Below are 25185 nucleotides of genomic sequence, written 5' to 3'. Positions count from 1 at the left end.
CCAACCTTTGTGTCATCAGCAAACATACTAATCCACCCCTCAACCTCCTCAGCCAAGTCATTTATAAAAACTACAAAGAGCAGAGGCCCAAGAACAGAGCCCTGCGGCACACCACTCAGCACTGACCTCCAGGCAGAATACTTACCGTCTACAACCACTCTCTGCCTCCTGTCAGCCAACCAATTCTGAATCCAGACAGCCAAATCACCCTGTATCCCATACCTCCTGACCTTATGAATGAGCCTGCCATGGAGAACCTTATCAAATGCCTTGCTGAAGTCAATGTACACCAAACCCACTGCTTGACCCTCATCAACCTGTCTCGTGACCTCCTCAAAGAACTCAATAAGATTTGCAAGGCACAACCTGCCCCTCACAAAGCCATGTTGACTCCTTTTAATCACGCTATGCTTTTCCAAATACTCATAAATCCTATCCCTCAGAATTCTTTCCAAAACCTTGCTGACCACAGACGTAAGACTGACTGGTGTGTAATTTCCAGGGATTTCCCTATTCCCTTTCTTGAAAAGAGGAACAACATTTGCCCACCTCCAATCCTCTGGTACGACTCCTGTGGAGAGTGAGGAAGCAAAGATCTTTGCCAGATGTGTCTCAAGGATTGATGCTGGGCCCACTGCTTTTAGGATAACAAAGAATGTTATCTCAGAGTACAATGGGACCTTGATCACTTGGTCTAGTGGGCAAAGAAGTAGCAGATGAAGTTTAATTTAGGCAAATGTGAGGTGCTGCATTTGGGAAGGCAAATCAGGACAGGTTAATTGTAAGGTCCTAGGGAGCGTTGCTGAACAAAGAGACCTTGGAATGTAGGTTCATAGTTCCTTGAAAATGGAGTTGCAGATAGGCAGGATAGTGAAGAAGGTGTTTCGTTGGCTTGCCTTTACTGGACAGTGCATTGCTTTTAGGAATTGGGAAGTTATATTGCAGCTGTACGGTACGTTGGCCCACTTTTGGATGACTACATCCAAGTCTGGTCTCCCTGCTACAGGAAGGATGTTGTGAAACTTGAAAGGGTTCAGAAAATATTTACAAAGCTGTTGCCAGGGTTGGATAGTTTGAGCTACAGGGAGAGGCTGAATAGGATGGGACTGTTTTCCTAGAGCATTGGAGGCTGAGGGATGACCTTATAGAAGTTTACAACTCGTGATGGGCATGGATAGGGTGAATTGCCAAGATCTTTTCCCAGGAGAGCAGAGTCCAAAACTAGAGGGTGTAGGTTTAAGGTGAGAGAAGAGAGATTTAAAAGGGAGCTAAGACTTTTTGTCATCAGATAGTGGTGTGTGTATGGAGTGAACTGCCAGAAGACGTGGTGGAGGCTGCTACAATTACAACATTTAAAGCATCTGGATGGGTATATGAACAGGAAGGGTTTGGAGTGATATGGGCCAAATGCCGTCAAATGGGGTGAGATTAATTTAGGGCATCTGGCCAGCATTTACAAGTTGGACCAAAGGGACTGCTTCTATGTTGTACAGCTCTATGACTCTATGACACTAATCAAAAAATGAAAAATACAATTTAATTTCAAATCATTTAAAAAATATATTAGGTATTAGAATCTTGAGGCATTAGGTGCAGGATCATCATACACCTTCTTTTGGGAATATTTGTGTATAGTGAGGGAAGATTATGAGGTGAAAAATGGTCCGTGCCTTGTTGAGAATGTGTGGATTATCCTATACAGAAAATACAACATCCAAAACAGAAATAATCCCTGTCTTTAGTAGAGACAACTTCCTATTCAACATAAATTTCATACTCATACACAACAATTTACGATGGCTGGTTATCTGTGGACACAGATGCCGCATAATTGGCAAAATAAAACTTGCGCCTGAGGTGTGATTTGAGTGAATATTTTGAATGAGCAAGTGCCTACTTCCAAAAACAAATTGCAGTTGAACAAATGTGACATTTTTAATCTAGAATTTAGTCAATTAAGGGGTGATCTGATTGACGTCTTCAAGAAAAAGACAGGGTTGATAAAAATAAGCTATTTCACTGGTTGGTGTGATTCTAAAACTAGGGGAGATAGTCTAAGAGTGAGGGCCGGACCATGGAGGAGAGATGTTAAGAAGCACTTCTACATGCAAAGGATACAGCATCAGTTGTTAATTTTAAATTTGAGACAGATAAATATTTGTTCAGCAATGGTATAAAGGGATATGAGCCAAGGCAGCTATATGGAATTAGGCCACAGATCAGCAATTCATCTTAATGATTAGTGGAATAGGCTCAAGAGGCTGAATGGCCTACTCCTGTTCCCACGTTACATGTACCATAAAGGAAAAAGAAATTATTGCAGAGTTTTGGGAGACAACAGGGAGAGTGGGAGCGCTTGGTAACTATTTCACAATGAGGAGCTGGTATCTGAATGGTATTGTCACAGGATTTATAATCCAGAACCACAGATTAATGTTGGGAGCATATAGGTTTGAATGGGTGAAATTTGAACAAGCAGTTGGCTATTCAAGCTTGCTCCTCCATTCTATATCATGGTGGATCATGTTCCTCAATGCCATGCAGAGATTGACAGGGTGGTAAAGAAGGCAGAAAAAACACAGAACATAGAACATTACAGCACGGTACAGGCCGTTCAGCCCTCGATGTTGTGCCAATCTGTGAAACCAATCTGAAGCCCATCTAACCTGCACCATTCCATTATTATTCATATGTTTATCCAATGACCATTTAAATGCCCTTAAACTTAGTGAATCTACTACTGTTGCAGGCAGGCCATTCCACGCCCTTACTACTCTCTGAGTAAAAACGTACCTCTGACATCTGTCCTGTATCTATCACCCCTCAATTAAACCAATGCCCCCTCATACTAGCCATCACCAGCTGAGGAAAAAGGTTCTCACTGTCCACCTTATCTAATCCTCTGACCATCTTGTATGTCTGTATTAAGTCACCTCTTAACCTTCTTCTCTCCAATGAAAACAGCCTCAAGTCCCTCAGCCTTTCCTCATAAGACCATCTTTCCATACCAGGCAACATCCTGGTAAATCTCCTCTGTACCCCTTCCAATGCTTCCACATCCTTCATATAGTGCGGCGACCAGAACTGTACACAATACTCCAAGTGCAGCCATACCAGAGTTTTGTACAGCTGCAACATGACCTCATGGCTCTGAAACACAGTCCCTCTACCAATAAAACCCAACACACCATTTGCCTTCCTAAAAACCCTATCAACCTGGGTAGCAACTTTCAGGGATCTATGCACATGGGCCCCGAGATCCCTCTGCTTGTCCACACTACCAAGAATCTTACCATTGGCCCAGTACTCTGTATTCCTGTTACTCCTTCCAAAGTGAATCACCTCACACTTTTCCACATTAAACTCTATTTGCCACCTCTCAGCCTAGCTCTGCTGTTTATCTATGTCCATTCTTCCACACTATCCATAACTCCACCGACTTTAATGTCATCTGCAAACTTACTAACCCATCCTTCAACGCCCTCATCCAGGTCATTTATAAAAATTACAAACAGCAGTGGTCTCAAAAAGATCCTTGCTGTACACCACTAGTAACTGATCACCACGATGAACAATTCTCATCAACCACCACCCTCTGTCTTTTTACAGCTAGCCAATTTCTGCTCCAAACCACTAAACCCCCCTCAATCCATGCCTCCGAATTTTCTGTGATAGCCTACCATGGGGAACCTTATCAAATGCTTTACTGAAATCTATATACACCACATCAACCGCTTTACTGTCATCCACCTGTTTGGTCACCTTCTCAAAGAACTCAATAAGGTTCGTGAGACACGACCTACCCTTCACAAAACTGTGTTGACCTTCCCTAATCAAATTATTCCTTTCTAGATGATTATAAATCCTATCTCTTATAGTCCTTTCTAACACTTTACCCACAACCGAAGTAAAGCATATGAGCTGCTTGCCTTCATTAGCCAAGGTGTAGAATATAGGAGCAAATAAGTCTGGTCACAACTTATTAATTGTCTCGGTCACAGTTTGAATACTGTGTGCAGTTCTGGTCACCTCATTACCAGAAGGATATGATTGCACTAGAGAGGTTGCAGTGGAGATTCTCCAGGATTGCCTGGGATGGAAATTCTCAATTATGAGGAGAGACTAGATTTGATTGCCTTGAAGCAGAGGAGACTGTGGGGAAATCTGATTGAGACTAGGGGGCACTAGCATAAGTTGAGGAGAAAATGGTTTACAAGAGATCGGAGAAAGAATTTTTTCACCCAGAGGATGGTTGAAATATGGAATGTGTTGCCTGAAAGAGTGGTGAAGACAGGTACTCTTGCCACATCTAAGAAGCATTTGGATGAACATTTAAAATGCCAGGTCCCAGTAAGCTAGGGACATAGTGCAAGGTTTAAATGGGATTAGTGTAGTTTGCTGTTTGTTTGTTGGCATAGTCATGGTGGGCCAAAGGCCTGTTTGACTGTCTATGACTATATTACTGCGTTATTCCCTTATCCTTCGATGGCACAAATAACTGGAAATGCAACACGGCTACTGGTTCCCCTCTGACAACAAAATGTGAGGCTGGATGAACACAGCAGGCCAAGCAGCATCTCAGGAGCACAAAAGCTGACGTTTCGGGCCTAGACCCTTCATCAGAGAGGGGGATGGGGTGAGGGTTCTGGAATAAATAGGGAGAGAGGGGGAGGCGGACCGAAGATGGAGAGAAAAGAAGATAGGTGGAGAGAGTATAGGTGGGGAGGTAGGGAGGGGATAGGTCAGTCCAGGGAAGAGACAGGTCAAGGAGGTGGGATGAGGTTAGTAGGTAGATGGGGGTGCGGCTTGGGGTGGTAGGAAGTGATGGGTGAGAGGAAGAACAGGTTAGGGAGGCGGAGACAGTTTGGACTGGTTTTGGGATGCAGTGGGTGGAGGGGAAGAGCTGGGCTGGTTGTGTGGTGCAGTGGGGGGAGGGGACGAACTGAGCTGGTTTAGGGATGCAGTTGGGGAAGGGGAGATTTTGAAACTGGTGAAGTCCACATTGATACCATTAGGCTGCAGGGTTCCCAGGCGGAATATGAGTTGCTGTTCCTGCAACCTTCGGGTGGCATAATTGTGGCACTGCAGGAGGCCCATGATGGACATGTCATCGAAAGAATGGGAGGGGGAGTGGAAATGGTTTGCGACTGGGAGGTGCAGTAGTTTGTTGCGAACTGAGCGGAGGTGTTCTGCAAAGCGGTCTCCAAGCCTCCGCTTGGTTTCCCCAATGTAGAGGAAGCCACACCGGGTACAGTGGATGCAGTATACCACATTGGCAGATGTGCAGGTGAACCTCTGCTTAATGTGGAATGTCATCTTGGGGCCTGGGATAGGGGTGAGGGGGGAGGTAAGTATAGCATTTCCTGCGGTTGCAGGGGAAGGTGCCGGGTGTGGTGGGGTTGGAGGGCAGTGTGGAGCGAACAAGGGAGTCACGGAGAGAGTGGTCTCTCCGGAAAGCAGACAGGGGTGGGGATGGAAAAATGTCTTGGGTGGTGGGGTCGGATTGTAGATGGCGGAAGTGTTGGAGGATGATGCGTTGTATCCGGAGGTTGGTGGGGTGGTGTGTGAGAACGAGGGGGATCCTTTTTGGGCGGTATTCTAGGTAGCTGTGTGAGTCGGTGGGCTTGAAATGGACATCAGTTACAAGCTGGTTGCCTGAGATGGAGACTGAGAGGTCCAGGAAGGTGAGGGATGTGCTGGAGATGGCCCAGGTGAACTGAAGGTTGGGGTGGAAGGTGTTGGTGAAGTGGATGAACTGTTCGAGCTCCTCTGGGGAGCAAGAGGCAGCGCCGATACAGTCATCAATGTACCTGAGGAAGAGGTGGGGTTTGGGGCCTGTGTAGGTGCGGAAGAGGGACTGTTCCATGTAACCTACAAAGAGGCAGGCATAGCTGGGGCCCATGCGGGTGCCCATGGCCACCCCCTTAGTCTGTAGGAAGTGGGAGGAGCCAAAAGAGAAGTTGTTGAGGGTGAGGACGAGTTCGGCTAGGCGGATGAGGATGTCGGTGGAGGGGGACTGGTCGGGCCTGCGGGACAGGAAGAAGCGGAAGGCCTTGAGGCCATCTGCATGCGGAATGCAGGTGTATAGGGACTGGACGTCCATGGTGAAGATGAGGTGTTGGGGGCCAGGGAATTGGAAGTCCTGGAGGAGGTGGAGGGCGTGGGTGGTGTCACGGACGTAGGTGGGGAGTTCCTGGACCAAAGGGGAGAAAATGGAGTCCAGATAGGTGGAGATGAGTTCACACCCCGCCCCCGCCACAACCGCCCAAAGAGGATCACCCTCGTTCTCATACACCACCCCACCAACCTCCGGATACAACGCATCATCCTCCGACACTTCTGCCATCTACAATCCGACCCCACCACCCAAGACATTTTTCCATTTAAAATAACTCCTTTTTTCAAAAAGGAAGGGAAGCAGAAAGCATGAAATTACAGGCCTGTTAACTTAACACCTGACATAGGGAAAATGTGAAAAGTTATTATTAAAGACAATAGAACATGAAGAAGTTCGAGGTAGAGCCAATATGGTTGTGTCAAAGCAAAATGTTGGAATTTATTGGGAAAGTAACTTAAGCTGTGGATTGAAGGGAACTAGTATTGTACTTAGATTTCCAGAAGGCATTTGATAAGGTGCCACAGTAAAGGTTGCTGTGAAAATTAAATGTTCATGGTGTTGGGTATAACATAGTGGCGTGGGTATAAGATGGACTGGCTAACAGGAGGCAGAGAGTGCTTATAATGTATATCAATGGTTTGGATAAGGGAACCAAAGATACAGTAGGTAAATTTCCTAATGTCACACAAAGCTAGGTAGGAAAGTGAGTTGTGAAGAAGTCATAAGCAGAAAGAAAGTGATATAGGTGGATTCAGTGAGTGAGTAGCAAACAGTAAAATGGAGCACAATCTAGGAAAGTGTGAAATTGTCCAGTTTGGAAGAAAAAAATGAAAAAAGAAACATATCAACTAAGTGGTGAAAGTTATCAGAGTTTTGAGATGTAGAGAAATCTGGAAGCCCTGGTGCATGAATTGCTGAAGGTTAATATACTGGTCCAGAAATTAATAAGGAAAGCTGTTAGAATGATATGTTTTATAGTCAAGGGAATTGTATGCAAACTATGGAGGTTATGCTTCAGTTTTACAGGGCAGTTGTGAGATTGAATCTGAAGTACAGTGTACAGTACTGATCACTGTACTTCTGAAAAGATGTTAATATTTTAGAAGAATTCTGAAATGGTTTACTGGACTAATACCTGGAATGTGTGGATTGCCTCATGAGGAGTTGCCCCAGAGCTTAGAAGAATCAGAGATGACTTAAGTAAAACATATAAGATCCTGATGGGATTTGAGCCGGTAGATGTCAAAAGGATGTGGTAGAATCTAGAGCTAGAGATCATTGTTTACAAATAAGGAGTCACTTATTTATGACAGAGATGTGGAAACAGTTTTTCTCTTAGAGGGTTGTGCTCAAAAGGCACTGGGTACAGAGACTAAATATTTTTAAGGCAGAAGCAAACAGCTCCTTACTTGCTAAGGGGATGAAAAATGAACAGGGATATGGAGGAACATTGAGTTGAGGTGGCAATCAGATCAGCCACGATCTTTTGACTGGCAGAGCAAGCTTGTAGGGCCGAGTGTGTTAATCTTATTCCTTTCTGTTTGTTAATAATGTCAGTGGCCATGTCTACGTAATGAACACTGTACTGAGCTGCCTTCTTGAACCATTGTGTTTTCCATCACTCTACTGACTTGTGCCTGACAAATCATGGGTCTGAGTGGGATGCTCTTCAGGGAGTCGGTGTGGACTTGATGAGCTGAGGGCCCTGTTTCCATGATGTGGGGATTCTCTGACTCTATGCACACTGATATACAGTGAAAAGCTTCGTTGAGTCATACTATAGGCAGATCACGGCAAGAAAGCATGTGCAGATCAAAAAGACTTAGAGGCATACAGGTAATATCGCAGGTTACATTATTTGAGGATAGAGTCCATTCAACAGTCTGATAATAGCTGGAAAGAAACTGCTCCTGACCCTGCTTGTGCATGCGTTCAGGCTTCTGTATCTTCTGCCTGATGGAAGCCATTGTAGGAGATCATTACTGGGGTGTGATGGGTCTTTGATGTTGTTGGCTGCCTTTCTGCAGCAGCGAGCCATGTAAATAGAGTCCATGGATGGCTCCCGTGATGATCTGGGCTGTGCACACTGCCTTCTGTAGTTTCTTATAGTCCTGGGCACAGCAGTTGCCATACCAGGCCGTTATGCACCCGGGCAGTATGTTTTCTATGGTGCATCTGTAGAAGATGGTGAAGGACCTTATGGACATGTCAAATTTCCTGAGCCGCCTGAGGAAGAAAAGGCGTTGTTGTACCTTCTTGACTGTCGCATTTACATGGGAAGGCCAGGACAGGATGTCGTTTATTGTCACTCTGAGGAATTTGATGCTCTTCACTCTCTTGACCTCAGTTCCGTTGATGAAGATGGGGTTGTGTTCTCCTCCTTTCTTTCTGAAGTCGATGATCAGCTCTTTAGTTTTGCTGATGTTGCGAGAGAGGTTGTTTTCTTTGTTCATGTCACCAAGTCGTCTATCTCTCTTCTGCATTTTGACTCATCATTGTTAGATATCCGTCCCACAATGGTGGTGTCATCAGCAAACTTGTAGATGGTGTTCGTTGGGATCTTGGCAACACAGCCGTAGGTGTACAAGGAGAACAGTAGGGGATTGAGCGTGCATTCTCAGGGACTCTAATTTTTAGTTATTGTGGAGGAGGCACCGTTACTAGGAATTGAATAAGAATTTCTCATCCAGAAAATAGTGATTTTTGGAACCCCTTGCTACAGAGAGCTATAGGGGCAGAGTATTTGTGTATATTTAAGACTGCGATAGATAGATTCTTGATCAGTAGGGGAATCACGTGGCACAAGGAAACTGCGTAAAAGTGGATATGTGGAATGCCAGATCAGCCATGATCCTATTGAATGTTGGAGCAGGTTTAAGAGGCTGAATGCTTATTCCAGTTCGTATTGCTAATGGCTTTATGGTCTTCTGGATAGGATGTTGTGGGGCGGGGTGTTGGCCCTTATACTAGTTAACATCATTTCCTGCTGAGCATAGGTGATGCTGCTTTCCAGTGGGATTTCCAAGTGGCTGTTGTGACTATCTTTCTGTCCCAGTTGATTAGCTTTCAACGAGCACAGGAGTAACAACCTTCCAAAAATGTGCACTAGCACTTTGGATGCTGTCCATTCTTTCCAGTGATGTGGATGCTGCTAGCCAGCAATTGGTGACCATCCCTAATTGCCATTGAACTGCACGGCTTGTTTGGGCTATTTCAGAGGACAGATACAAGACCACCACAGTGCTGTAGATCAATAACCCAGACTGGGTAAGAACAGCAGATAGCCTTCCTCGAAGGGCATTTGTGAACCAGCTGAGGTTTTACAGAACAATGATATTTGTGTAATCACTGTCACTGAGACTACCTTTCAATCCCAGATTTATGATCTGAATTTAAATGCTGCCAGCTTCCCAAGTGAGGTTTGAACCCATGTTTCAAGAACAATAACCTGGGCCACAAATTACTAGTCCAGTATCATTAGCACTACATCAAAGTCTTGTGATAAATCAAAGATAAACAAGAGATCTTTGGGCCAGGCTGAGAGATAGCCAAATTTTAACTGATCAACTGTAATTAGACTTGACTAGGATTGTTACAGGAACTGAGCTTGGGAATACAGGGACAGAGTCCCACGAAAGTCTAGGGTATGTGAAAGTTGCGAGTTTCCCCCTGTTTGAGATGGAATTTTAAAATTTCTATGGTAGGCATATTCCCAGATGTCACACTGACAGCTTCAGCACCCAACCAGGTAAGGTGCAGCCCAGAGCAGACCACAGAAAAAGCAAAGGGTTTGTTTGAGAGTGTGTGGAGTCCATCCACAGATATGATGGAGCTGACCGGTGGGGACAGGCTGGGGATGCATTCAGCTAGGAAGGAGGGTGTGGATTAAGGGGAATTGGAATTGTCCTGGGCTGAACTGCTGATCCTGTATTGGATGACAAGGGATGGTTGGGAGGTCTCAGTGCGGGTGAGGAGTTGAAATATGAGTTGAGGTTCTGATGAAAGGCATGGCAGCAGGATATCAGCTGCTTTGTGAAGAAAGTCAGAGGCCTCAGGGGATGGGTGTTGGATGAGGGTTTGATTGGTGTTCGATTGTAACGTGTTATTCTGCAGATGGTTGCAAATTACTGACCTCCAAGATCCAACAAGGTAGCTGCTGAGCGCACAGTGGTTTACCAGCTTCATGTAGCAAGACCTGGACAACAGCCAGTTTGGGCTGAAATGGGGTGAGGCAGAGGATGGTGGGAGTAACACTGGTGATATGCAAGTACCAGGCAATGATCATCTTCAACAAGAGAAAATCTAACCATTGAGGTTCAATGGCATTACCATCACCGATTTCCCCCACTGCCAACATCCTGAGAATTTCTATTTGGCCAGAAAATCAAATGGGCTTGCCAAATAATTACAATGGCTACAAGAATTGGACAGAGGCTAGGAATCTTGCAGAAAATAATTCACCTCCTGACTCCTCAAATTCTATCCAGCATCCCCTGACATCATTTCCTTTCTCAACCAGGCTCTGGAGATGCTGATTCCAATCTCTGTACTCAACACAAGTCAGGAGTGTAATGGAATACTCCCCATTTCTCTGGAGATGAGTGGTACTAACAACAATCAAGGAGCTCAACATCATCCAGGACAAAGCAGGTTGCTTGCTTGGCACATCATCCACCATGTTAGACATTCACCTTCTCCATGATTGACACAGATTTACTGATGTGTGTACCATCTACAAGACACATTGCAAAGTCTCACTCTCAGTCCTTAGAGAGCACTTTCTAAACCTGTGACCACTACCAGCTGATAAAGGACAACTGATATATGGGACGACTACCACGTGCAAATTTGTCTCCAAATCACACACCATCCTGACTTGGAAGTACATACTGTTGTTGGATCAGATTCCTGGAAAATCTTCCTAACAGCTCTGTGGGTGTACCTACAGCTCAAGAAGGCTGCTTATCAAGAGCAATTAGGAATGGGCAGCAAATACTATTCTAGCCAGTGATGCTCACATTTTCATTTATTCACGTCAATGAAAGAATAAGAGAAATGATTTCTCTGTTTCATCAAGTTTCAAAACTTAAACTACAATGAGGCTTATAGCCTTATTATAATATTTGAAGCAAAACTGCTCCCTCAGAGGAGGATAGTTGTCCCAACTACTTTCAAACCAGTAATGGGAAGGTTGGAGGTAGGTTTGGATCAATGTTCTAAGTTTAAAGACTTGGTCCCTTCCAACATTAGGCACAAACCTGTAGGGACTTTTATGATTAGAATAACACCAAGGTAATAGTTTCCCATTCTGGGGATTCTGGGAAATTTAGAGAATAGGGGAGAGCTCGAACAGTGAACAAGGAGGGCAAATCCTTCATTCCAAGGAAGGTGATGATGATCACACAGGATAGCCAATTAGGGAACAGGTGGGTTAGTGTTACAAGTAGGGAAAATGTCCCCAAACACAGGAAATCCACTATTAGTCCAGACACTGCTTACGCCATCAGACTTCTGAACCTCAGTTCAGAAAACACCTCTTCGAAACTGCAAAGTTCAACAGGAATTGACTTGTTGATTGTTATTAACAGTGACGAACTCAGAAGGATGAGGCCTGCACAAGGCAAACAAAACCAGAAGCTTCTGTAGAAATTGGAGCCAGCATTTCCAAAACCTGGTTGAAAGATGAGATGAATGACATGGACTGCTGAAGCTTCGTAATTGGAGCTGAGGAAACCATGGAATTTAATACAGGGAATTCATCTCAGAAATGGGCTAATAATGGGTAAAAGGATAGGCAGAGGCAGAGTGGACTTAGTGGTTAGTCTTTAAATAACACAAAGTTTGGTGGGGTGAGTAAACAATGGGAAGGATGAAGGAATGTTTCGGTGTAATTTGGACAAGCTGAGTTAGTAGGCAAATGCATGGCAGATGCAGTATAATGTGGATAGATATGAGAGTGTAATGAGATCTACGTGTCCTCATATGCCAGTCGCTGAAGGTAAGCATGCAGTACGCCAGGCAGTGAAGAGGCAAATTATATATTGGCCCTTATAGAAACATGGAAAATAAGTGCAAGAGTATGCCATTCTGCCCATCAAGCCTGCACCACCATTTAATATGCTTATGGCTGTTCATGTTATCTCAGTATTCCATTCCCACCCTCTTCCCATACCCCTTGATCCCTTTAGCCACAAGGGCCATATCCAGCTCCCTCTTGAATATATCTAATGATCTGGCCCCAACAGCTTCCTGTGGGATAGAATTCCACAGGTTCCTCATCTCAGTCCTGAATGGCTTACTTAGACTGTGACCCCTAGTTCTGGACTTACCCAACATTGGGAACATTCTTCCCACATCTAGCCTGTCCAGTCCCAATAGGACTTTATATGTTTTTCTGAGAAACCCCCCTCACTCTTCTAAATTCCAGCGAGTATAAGCCCAGTCAATCCAATCTTTCTTCATATGTCAGTCCTACCATCCCGGGAATCAGTCTGGTGACTCTTTGCTGGACTCCCTCAATAGCAAGAATGTCCTTCCTCAGACTAGGAGACCAAAACTGCACACAATACTCAAGGGTGGCCTCACCAAGACCCTGTAAAACTGCAGCAAGTCATCCTTACTCCGATACTCAAAGCCCCTCGCTATGAAGGCCAGCATGCCATTAGCTTTCCTCACTGTCTGCTGCACCTGCATGCCAACCTTCAGCAAGAGTTCCACCATGAGCCCCAGGTCACATTGCACGTCGCCTTTTCCTAAACTGCCACCATTCAGATAATGATCTGCCTTCCTGTTTTTGTGACCAAAGTGGATAACCTCACATTTATCCGCATTATGTTACATTTGCCAACTACCTGCCTACTCAGCCAGTCTACAGACTCTTAGCATCCTTCTCACAGAAAACACTGCCACCCAGCTTCGTGTGGTCTGCAATATTGCAAAGATATTCCATTCAATTCCTTTATCCAAATCATTAATGTAAATTGTAAACAAATGAGGCCCCAGCATTGAACCCTACAGCAACCCACTTGTCATAGTGAGAAGGTTCCATTGCAGGCATTTATACAGACTTCAGATGAGACCACACCTATTGTGCACAGTTTTTGTCTCCTTATCTGAGGAAAGAAATTCCTGCTACGGAGGGAGTGCATTGAATGTTTAGCAGATTGATTGCTGAGTTGACAGGACTGATGTATGAGGAAAAGTTGAATTGGTCAGGATTCTATTCACTGAGTTCAGAAGACTGAGGTGGGATTACATAGAGACCTATAAAATTTTAACAGGTGTAGACTGGGTAGAGGCAGGAAGGAGGTTTCTGATGATGGGGGACTCCAGAACCAGGGGTTACAGCCTTGTAGTGGTTTAGAAAATCAATGTGGGGCATAGGTAAGGTGAATAGCAAAGGTCTTTTTAATGGGGTGGGGGAGTTCATAACAAGGAGGCACATCTTTTCCAGGAGAAGAGAAAGATTTGAAAGGGACGTAAGGAGCAACTTTTTCACACAGAACGTGGTTTGTAATGTGGAATGAACTGCCAGGGGAAGTGGTGGGTGCAGGCACAGCTGTAACAGATATAAAAGACATTTGAACAGGTACATGAATAGGAGAGGTTTAGAGAGATATGGTCCAAACCCAGGGACTAATTTAGTTTGGAAAAATTAGTTGGCCTGGATGAGTTGTATCAAAGGGTCTGTTTCCATGCTGGTTTAGCATATGACTCTGTGACTGAGATAATGAGATATTACTTCACCCAGAGAGTGGTGAGCTGCGGAATTCACTACCATAGAAAGCAATCAAAGCCAAAACATTATATGATTTCATGAAGGAATTAGATATACCAACCGGGGATAAAAGGAACCAAAGGATATGGGATGGACAGTTTGGATTGAAGGGCCTGTCTCCGTGCTGTAGGACTCTGTGGCTCTATGACTAAACATAAACAGCCCTGCAGGAAAATAACAGGAATAGCTAAGTTTGATGAGCTGGAAATATTAGATCCCTAGCGGGAGTTTGTTTCCCAGGAAAAACCAATGAAGTCTTGCAGACAGCAATTAATTCCTGAGTGAGACATATTAAAACAGCTTTCTACCAGCTCAGTAATATGACTGGTTAGAAAGTCAGAGATAACAAGGTGTAGAGCTGAATGAACACAGCAGGCCAAGCAGCATCAGAGGAGCGGGAAAGCTGACGTTTTGGGTCTGGAGCCTTCTTCAGACATGTGGGAGGGGAAGGGGATTTGGCTAGAATGGTAACGAAACATCTCCACATCACAGAACAATCAGCTCAGCACACAAATGCTGCACAAAACGCTAGTGCGGCCTCACTTGGAATATTGCGTGCAGTTCTGGTCACCCCATTACAGGAAGGATGTGGAAACATTGGAAAAGGTGCAGAGGAGATTTACCAGGATGTTGCCTGGTCTGGAGCACAGGCCGAATGAAGAAACGCTGAGGGACTTGGGTCTGTTCTCATTGGAGAGAAGGAGGCTAAGAGGGGATTTAATAGAGGCATACAAGATGATCAGAGGATTAGATAGGGTGGATAGTGAGAGTCTTTTTCCGAGGATGATGACGTCAGCTTGTATGAGGGGGCATAGCTACAAATTGAGGGGTGATAGATTTAAGACAGATGTCAGACGCAGGTTCTTTACTCAGAAAGTGGTAAGGGCATGGAACACCCTGCCTGCCAATGTAGTTAACTCAGCCACATTAGGGGCATTTAAACAGTCCTTGGATAAGCATATGGATGATGATGGGATAGTGTAGGGGGATGGGCTTTGATTAGTTCACAGGTCGGCACAACATCGAGGGCCGAAGGGCCTGTTCTGCGCTGTATTGTTCTATGTTCTGTGTTCTATGTTCAAACAAACAACTGGCCCTGGATGTATTGATGATCATTTTCCTGCATTCTGTAGACTCTGGAAGAGTTCCAATGGATTGGATGGTAGCTAAAGTAATCCGACCCATTAAAAAAGGAGGGAGTGAGAAAATAGGAAATGGTAGGCCAGCTAGCCTGATTTTGGTGGTGGGGAAAGTCAATCATTAACAATGTAATAACTGAGCATTTGGAAAGCAGTGTCAGAATCAGTCTTAGTCAGCATGGATTCAGTAAAGGGAAATCATGCTTGACAAATCTTCTGAAATTTTTACAGATGTGACCAGGAAAATAGACAATGGTGAACCGGTAGATATTGTGTATCTGGATTTGCAAAAGCTTTTAACAAGGTTCCACACAAGAGATTAGTAAGGAAAATTAAAGCTCGTGGTATCAGTGGTAATGTATTGACATGAATAGAAACCAGGTTGGCAGACAGGAAGCAGAGAATTAGGATAAATGGGTTCTTTTCATAGTGGCAGGCAGTGACGAGTGGGGTACCGTAGACCTCAGATACATGTTAGTAATTTGAATGAAGGAGTTGAACGCCATATCTCCAAACTTGCAGATGACACTATGCTGGGTGGCAGTGTGTGCTGTGAGGAGAATACTAAGAGGCTGCAAGGTGACTTGGACAGGCTGAGTGGGCAAATACAACATAATATGGATAAATGTGAGGTTATCCACTTTGGTGGCAAAAACAGGGGAAGGCAGATTATTACCTGAATAGTGACAGCTTAGGAAAAGGTGTCATGGTGGAACAGTTGCTGAAAGTTGGCACCGAGGTGCAGCAGGAAGTGAGGAAAGCTAATGGCATGCTGGCCTTCATAGCAATAGGATTTGCGTATTGGAGTAGGGATGACTTGCTGCAGTATACAGGGCCTTGGTGAGACCACACCTTGAGTATTGTATGCAGTTTTGGTCTCCTAGTCTGAGGAAGGACATTCTTACTATTAGGGAGTCCAGCAAAGAGTCACCAGACTGATTCTTGGGATGGCAGGGCTGACATATGAGGGAAGGTTGGATTGACTAGGCTTGTACTTGCTGGAATTTAGAAGAATGAGGGGGACTCTCATTAAAACATATAAAATTCTGATGGGACTGGACAGGCTAGATGTGGGAAGAATGTTCCCAATTTTGGGGAAATCCAGAACTAGGGATCACAGTTGAAGGACAAAGGGTAAGCTGTTTTTTAGAACATAGAACAATACAGCGCAAAGAATTTAGGACCGAGATGATGAAGAATTTCTTCACTGAGAGAGTTGTGAATCTGTAAAATCGTCTCCCACAGGAAGCTGTTAGGGCCAGTTCATTAGATATATTCAAGAGGGAGCTGGACATGGCCCTTGTGGCTAAAGGGATCAAGAGGGTGGGGAAAGGGTGGGAATGGGATACTCAGCCATGATCATGTTGAATGGTGGTGCAGGCTCGAAGGGCTAAATGGCCTATCCCCACATCTCTTTTCCATGTTTCTATTCTTCCGTAAATAAAGAGGCCAAAAATGTTCACAGCATTCTAGATGTGGTCCAACTAATTCCTTGTATAGTTTTAGCAATAATTCCATACTTTTATACAAGATTGTCTTTGAAATAAAAGCCAGTCCCAGGCTCCTGCTCTCCTGATGCTCTCGGACCCTTACTTCCAAAATTCTATTTCTGAGCTTTCAAATTCAAATAATTGATCGGTGGAATCGTCAATACCAATCTTTCTGGTCATTTCCTTTACTGATTGGTTTTCATTATCATTGTTCAAGGACAGCAATCAATTATTCCCCAGTTACAGCTATAGATCACCATCATCTCACATTGGACAGAGGCAAGAGAGCAAAGCAAGTGCAGCCAATCCCAACCTTATCAACATGGTCTTTGGATGAATGGGTGAAATTGTCACAAACAGTGAGGCTAAGCGTAAACTTGGAGATTCAAGTTGACAGAGAATGTTTCAATGCTGGAGTCCTGGGTGATGGGCAGAATCCTGGCAAGAAGTTTTAACTCATTTCTACCACTTCTATCTCTCACCTGTAATCTTGTTTGGGGCTGGTTGGTGATATTTGCATGATGCTGAGGCATTTCTAACCTTTAGTGATTCTCTGTTCAGAAAGGACTCTCCTCAGGACTGAACCAGTCCCTCCTAGTGCAGCAGAAGAGTTGATAAAAACTCCGAAGACTGTCCAACACAAGCCCCCTAAGGAATCGTTCCATCTTGGTAACCACTGACTGCAATACACCATCAGTGAGTGCTACTCCAGTACTCCTATTACTTATTGTGTCCAACTACCTTTACCTCTGCAATTCTGAGCTCAGTCAAGGTCATTTCCTCAGCCTGTTGAAAACGCTGATTGACTCTGTTTTGGGCAGTTCAGCATTCACCAACTTGGGAAGGGTAGTTCCTTTAGGCCTGCTGCACTGACTAAATTACCAGGCAATGTGATCCAGGCAATGATCAGAGTGAAGAGAAGTGATACCAAACTTGAAACATTAACTCTGTTTCTCTGTTCACAGTTGCTGCCAGTCCTACTGAGTTTGTCCTGCATTCTTGAAGTTTATTGCTGCATCAATTGATTTGCCAGGTGCCTGTTTTTGGAGTTGACACTCACAGGGAGCAGACAGCACTCCAGCTGGGCTCCAACAGCAAACCAGGTGTTGGGGCTGGGTAGAGGGTGCTCATTGTTATCTTATATCTGTGCTAACTATCCCTGCACACAAACCAAGGAGCACCTCAGTCACACACTAACCCTTCATCTGGACTGGAGACTCAACTTCTGATCAAAATATATCTAGCAAAATGTATAATTGTTTAGTCAATTTGATTTTCCCAAAGGCACAGAGATCCAGTGTTCAGAGACCATGCAGCCTCATAAATAACTTTAGGCTTTTAAGAGAAAGAGGCTTACTCAGAACTGATATCTTTTCATTTCCATTTTGCCCTGTTTCTCTCCTTTTTTGCTGAACTCCCATTCAATCTCCCCCATTTCTCTCGGTCTCTTCCCTGCTGCAAACCTTTCCCACTCTCCCTGGCTGGATGTGTCACTCTGTCTTGGTCAGTTATTCAAAATCTCGCTCTTTTCTCAAGTGTTGGAGAGGCGCTGGAGTGCGAAATGGGTCTGTGAAACGTTCACTTTTGGTAATTAAACTTTGACAAGAAAAGCGAGAAGAAGCGAATCTGACTGAACAATGGTGACAGTGTTCAGAGAGCAGGGCCAGTAATGTTCACTCTGGGACAGCCTTTCTTCTGGAGAACAAAAGCATTTGTTTACATGTGTTAACTTCAACAGTCTGCAGCTTGATGTCACAGAACCAGGTGCAAGAACATCACAACTCATCACACCTCCACCATCCTAATGGGCAGTCATTCGTCAGAACCAATAATCCCCCTGGCCCTGTATGCACCACTTCAAAGTTACTGTGTTACAATACAAATATTGTGCTCTGAGACAAATTCAAAATCATTATTTCCAATGCACGGCACTGTCAGATAGATTAGAACAAAAGCCGTAACCTTTTATTTTGGTTTGAGGGGATTGTAAGGATTTAACTCGATGTGCTAATGATGGGACTGTGAACATGAAGCAATCGTTAACTCCAGGGCAGTCCTTGGTTCATGGATGTAAATCAAATAACCAGATTACAGAAACATTGCTTCAACTGAAATTAGTATCAAGAACTTTCAAACCTTAATCATTTTCAACTAAGACTAAATGTTATGACCTAGACTTCAATTAGTCGCTCTTCGAAGATCTATTTCGCTGTACTTTAATTTTTAAATTCATCCATGGGACTTGGGTATTGCTGGCTGGCCATAATAATTAGCCTGTCCCTAGTTGCCCTTGAAAAGGTGGTGGTGAGCTTCCTTCTTGAACCGCTACAGTCCATGTGCTGTGGGTAGACCCATAATACCCTTAGGGAGAGAATTCCAAGATTTTGACCCAGCGACAGTGAAGGAATGAAAATGGTGAGTCAGGATAATGAAGGGTTTGGAAGGAACTTGCAGATGGCGGTGTTCCTACATCTGGTCTTGTCTTTGAGGTGAAAACATTTGTGAATTTGGAAGGTGCTGTCAAAGGAGGCTTAATGAATTTCTGCAGCACATCTTATAGATAGTACGTACTGCTACTATTGAGTGTCGGTGTTGGAGGGAGTGAATGTTTGTGGATGTGATGCCAATCAAGTGGACTGCTTTGCCCAGATGGTGTCAAGCTTCTTGAGTGTTACCGGATCTGCAGTCATCCAGGCAAGTGGTGGTGCCTTGATTATGGTAGATAGGCTCAGGGAGCCAGGACATGAGTTACTTGCTGCAATTATCCTAACCTCTGACCTGCTTGTGTAGCCATTGTATTTTTATGGCTAGTCCAGTTCAGATTCTGGTCAATGGTAGCCCCCAGAGTGTTGATAGTGGAGGATTGAGTGATGATAATGCCATTGAATGTCAAGAGGAAATAGATTCTCACTTGTTGGAGATGGTCATTGCCTGGCACTTATATGGCATGAATGTTACTTGCCACTTGTCAATTCAAGTCTGAATATTGTCCAGGTATTGTTGCATGTGAACATGGACTGCCTCAGTATCTGAGGAGTCACAAATAATGCTGAACATTGCGCAATCATCAGTGAACATCCCCACTTCTGACCTTATGATGGAGGAAGGTCATTGATGAAGCAGCTGAAGGTGGTTGAGCCCAGGGCACTACCCTGAGGAACTCCTGCAGAGATGTTCTGGGTTGCCATGACTGGCCTTCAACAATTGCAATCATCTTCTTATGTGTTCAGGTATGACTCCAACCCCAGCGGAGAGTTTTCCCTTGATACCCATTGATTCCAGTTTTGCCAGCGCACCTTGATGGCACGCTCAGTCAATTGCAGCCTTGATGTTAACAGCTGACACTCTCATCTCACCTCTGGAATTCAGCTCTTTAGTCTGTAAAGATTCTGTGATAACCAAGGAGATTGATGAGGGCAGAATAGTAGACAGTGTTTGCTTGGACTTTAGTAAAGCCTTTGTCAAGGTTCTACATGGTAGGCTAATTACTAAGGTTAAATCACATGTGATTCGGAGTGCGCTTGTCAACTGAATATAAAACTGGCAGAAGATAGAGAGTGGTGGTGGAAGCTGGACTGAAGGCCTGTTACCAGCAGTGCTCCACATGGATCAGTGCTGGGTCCACTTTTGTTTGTCATTTTAGATTTATGACTTAGATGAGAGTATAGAAAGCATCATTAGTATGTTTGCGAATGACACGAAAGTTGGGAGTATGGTGGACAGTAAAGAAGGTTATCTAAGATTACAAAGTGATCTTGATCAATTGGGTTGAAGAGTGGCAAATGGAGATTAATTTGGATAAATATGAGGTATTGCATTTTGGTAAAATAAACAAGGGCGAGACTTATACAATTAATGGTATGGCCTCAGATAGTGTTGCAGTACAAAGAGGCCTAGGAGTTCTTTGAAGTTTGTGACACGTACACAGGGTGCTTAAGAAGGCATTTAGCATGCTTGCCCTCATTGCTCAGAACTTTGAGTATAGGAGTTGGGACATCATGTTAAGGTTATATAGCACGTTGATGGGGTTTCTTCTGGAGTACTGTGTCCAGTTCTGGTTGCCCTGTTATAGGAAGGATATTATTAAGCCTGAGAGGTTCAGAAAAAATATTTACCAGGATGTTGCTGGGAATGGAGGATTTGAGTTATAATGAGGGGCTGGATAAGCTGGGGCTTTTTTCACTGGAGTAAAGAAAGTTGAAGCGTGCTCTTATGGAGTTTTTGAAATCATGAGGGGTATAGATAAAGTGAATGGTAGGTGTCTTTTACCTAAGGCGGTGTATTTAAAGGCCAGAGACACATGTTTAGGGTGAGAGGAGAAAGATTTAAAAAAGACATGAGGGGAAGCTTTTTTTTAACACAGAGAGTGTGTGGAATCATCCTCCAGAGGCAATGATGGATACAGGTACAGTTACAATGTTTAAATGACATTTGGATAAGTAAATGAATAAGATATGTTTGGAGGGATATGGCCAAGTGCAGGCAGGTGAGACAGGTTTAGGTTGTAGCAATTAAATAAAGTCATGGATTTCTAACTGCCTCTCATATGGACCTCAATTTGCTTTGAAAAGACTTCATCAATTCTAACAGCCTTCAGCAACTCAATTTTTTAGATAGAAATGGACTGGACTGTGTGAAGTCTTCGCATTATTATCTTTTGAGTTTGGATACTTCGCCTGCTCTGGATATGTTTCCCCCTTTCATTTTTTAAAATTATCTCTGTAGACTTACATTGATGTCTTTTGTGTACATGTGTGTGTTTGTGGTAAGCTTAGCTGTTAATCAGGACTGCTGCTTATTGTATAAATAAGTTTGCTTCCAGTAAACAAGTTATTTTTGAGTTAATTACTGAAACCTGGTGGGTGTTGCATTAATGTTAGATTGCAATATAAGGAAGAAACAACTTCGCCATTTTGATGATTACATATTTACACTTTTTGTACAGCTTGTGGAGTATTGGGTCCTGACTACTGGTGCACTCTCAAGAAGTCCTTCTGTTTTGGCCTATGGAAAACACACATTCAACGACTGGAAACCATATCTTCAATGGTCGTTTACGTATCAGGCTACCATCAGGTGCAGTGGGTCATCCTCAGCACTTGGTAATGCCCAAGTGACACTAATGGTGGAGTTGGAGAATGTCCAACTAATAATTAGTAAGGGAATCAACAGTTATGGGGAAAAGGCAGGAACGTGGAGTTGAAGATAAGCAGGTCAGCTGTGATCTCATTGAATATAGTGAAAAAAAGCTGATGGGCCAAATGGCCTACTTCTGCTCCTACATTTGTGATCTAACCTGAGGATCATGGTAATAACAGTATGGTTGGTATGGAGCCTAAGAAGAAGACATTGCTTGAAGTCTTATTTTAGATACAGTTCATGGGAATATACATAGATTTGTCCATGAATTGGTACATTCCACGGCAGTCTTCTGAGGTGTATACATTTCTTATAATTTCTAGGTGGTTGGAGGGAGGAACTTAGGACTCCACATCCTCAGTAAAACAGATGAATAAGCTTCCCAAAGGAATGCGTGTCAAAACATTAGCCATTCTCTGGAGTTTGCCTTGGACATATTCCATTAAAGCATAAGACCACATAAGATACAATTGGAACAGCATCATTGCAAGCTTCCTGGTATTAATAAGAGTCAATGACTTACGAAATGTAAAATTATGATTGTGAAGTTGAGGCCTGAGACATTGTCATATGTAGAAATAAGAGATATGCCAGGGTATTTTTCTAAGTGACTGAAAATCATTGTCCCATAGCCAGGAAGTATCATGTTGCATCCAGAACAAAACAGTTAGAACAACAGAACACCAAGAAATGACTAGGTTACTGGTGATGTGACCGTTTGGTGTAGCATGGTTGCAAATTTCTTTTCTGATTTTGTGTAAGAAACAGTATGAAGCCTTTCTTAGCTTGAAGACACACGTTGACTTGGAGTTTGGTTTTAAGGTGATAGAGTGAGCAACTTTCCAAAACCAATTAATAACTTTAGAAATTCCTTCTTGAGTTTGCTTGGGCTGTCTTTCTTGTTCAGCACATTCACCTCACAGATAACTTACAAGATTATGCAGGCTCTACACCTTAGTCAGAAGGACTCCTGATTGTGGATGACATAAGGATTTCAGAATGTTCACTTCCCTTGAAAAGAAAAGTGGTTTCCATCTGACTTTATACCATCAGTGGAGTATAACTGGGTGATGGAATCAAAGGGTGGATCACTGGAGAAACTCAATCAACATGAGGCAACCAAAACAGTGGAGACACCTGCATTTGTATCCAATGTTACATGAGTCTTACAGCTATTGTCCATTATAGCAGCAATCTAAAGTTGTCCTTTGGATTTCAAAATCTCTTAGCAACAGTAGATGGGACTATTGTTGGCAGCAATTTTGGCTGGAGCTGAAGGCTGCTCACAGTGGAATACTGCTTCAAAATACCTCCACAGATATTGCCCATTGGTATCAATGTGGATTTCACAAGCTTCAAAATCTCCCCTACCCCCATTGCATCCCAAAACCAGCCCAGCTCGTCCCCGCCTCCCTAACCTGCTCTTCCTCTCAGCTATCCCCTCCTCCCACCTCAAGCCACACCTCCATTCCCTACTTCCTAACCTCATCCTGCCCCCTTGACTTGTCCGTCCTCTCTGGACTGACCTGTCCCCTCCCTACCTCCCCACTGATACTCACCTCTACAGGCTCCATTCCCGCCCCTTTACCTTTTCTGTCTCCTCTCCACCTATCTTCTCCTCTATCCACCTTCGATCCACCTCCCCCTCTCTCCCGATTTATTTCAGAACCCTCTTCCCATCCCCCTTTTCTGATGAAGGGTCTAGGCCTGAAACGTCAGCTTTTGTGCTCCTAAGATGCTGCTTGGCCTGCTGTGTTCACCCAGCTCCATACTTTTTTATCTCGGATTCTCCAGCATCTGCAGTTCCCATTATCTCTAATGCTTTGATCTTCGGCGGGATAGGCTTGAGGATGATGTGATGTTTTCCTGCCACAATGGAAATATTTCTCACTTGCAGCACTGTGTCCTCAGCCTTTTGGCTTTGCTTCATTCATGGTGTTTGGCCCTGCCATCTCCATACTTCATTAGTAGTTCTTCCTATTGGACTCCAAAGTGATACACCTTTACTGCAGAGGCCTAATTGTCTGTGCTGCATTTCTCCCAGTCTGAGAACCTCCCTTTGAAACCCCAGGTATGAACATAGGTCTTTCATAACTTCTTGATATTTAGCAGTTTCTTCATCAATGCCATGCCTTCTTAAAATATCATGGTGCAGCTGCTAATTGTGCACAAGAATATACTGACGAGGCTCTTTTCTGGAATTTGAGTGAATGTGGAGATGGACTGATATCAATTGACTCAGCAACACCAACTTTTCTGGTTCAGTATTGGTAAGGCATTCTGTGAGGTCTAGGGGAGGTAAGACATACACCATAGCTCTGTGCATTTTTGGCCATGAAAATCCTGTGAAGAAAAGCTGTTCAAATTGTTGCTGCGTGTTTGAATGTGTTTTACCAGGACACCAATTTTTCATTTTTCCATTTTTAACAGTATCAGCTGGGTTCTCAGTAAAGGGACCACTTCCATCATGTATAAATATCACAGTGGGTTCTGAATGCTTTAGACATTTTCAGAGACATGTTTCAGAAGGACTCCATTGGAATCTTATTTCTTCAAATACTAGTTCCATGTGATCTCACATCATCTGACACAAATGATGTGCTTTAGTTATTGGCGTAACAGCTATTAACCCATTATGCCGCACAGCCCAACCTTGCTGATATTCTGCTTTCACATTGCTAAGACCCATTTGCCCAGTAACAGCAATCACATAAGGAAGAGGGAGAGAGAAAGACCAGACATAGATAGATGAGTCTTAACGTATTAATCTGACACAACCACCAGCTCAATATTGGCATCAATTAAACCTGCGACAGATATCAAGTCAGCGTCTACCCACGATGAGTAAAATGGCTTTTATTGAGTTGTAGGCAGAAGACAGCAGACTCGAAGGCATTGTTTAGTTGAGTACGGTTGTTGGAGGCATAAGTAAGGACATCAATATGGCAGGCTCCTGGCATAGCCAAGAGGCATGGAGAAGGCTGGCTTCAATTTGATGTAGAGAATCACACAAGACCCAACATACAACCTTTTCAATGTGAAAATGATAGACATCTCCCTAACAGCATAGGTGTGCCTGCTGTTACTCTTCCAGCTGCCATTGTAAATCAAAAGTGGATCTAACCTTTTAATGCAACAGTGGGAGCCAAAAGCTTTTTCTAAACTGGTTGCCTATCAATGTTCACCCCTCCATTACCTTTACCATGTCCTCTTCTACTGGTGTCAGTACCCACTCCCTTGATAAACACTGATAGAAAGCGTAATGTTATCTTGGCTTTGGCCTGTTCATCTGAACATATATCTCACCTTTATTACCCTGATAGGACCTGCTCTGCTCCTTACTACTCATTTCCTATTGTTGCAGACTAGGAGAGATTGAAATGTCTCCCCTTTCCCCACTGACCACAAAAATATATACGCTAGAAAAACATTTTAATTCTTGCGAGCTGTGACTTTTAACAACAGACAAGACAGCCTTTCTCACTGGCTTTAATTAAAAGCAATAAACATGTATTTTCTCAG

Source organism: Stegostoma tigrinum, chromosome 33, assembly GCF_030684315.1.
Source record: "Stegostoma tigrinum isolate sSteTig4 chromosome 33, sSteTig4.hap1, whole genome shotgun sequence".
Lineage (NCBI taxonomy): Eukaryota > Metazoa > Chordata > Chondrichthyes > Orectolobiformes > Stegostomatidae > Stegostoma > Stegostoma tigrinum.
The sequence above is the reverse complement of the archived record's forward strand: the minus strand, read 5'-3'. Positions refer to the sequence as shown.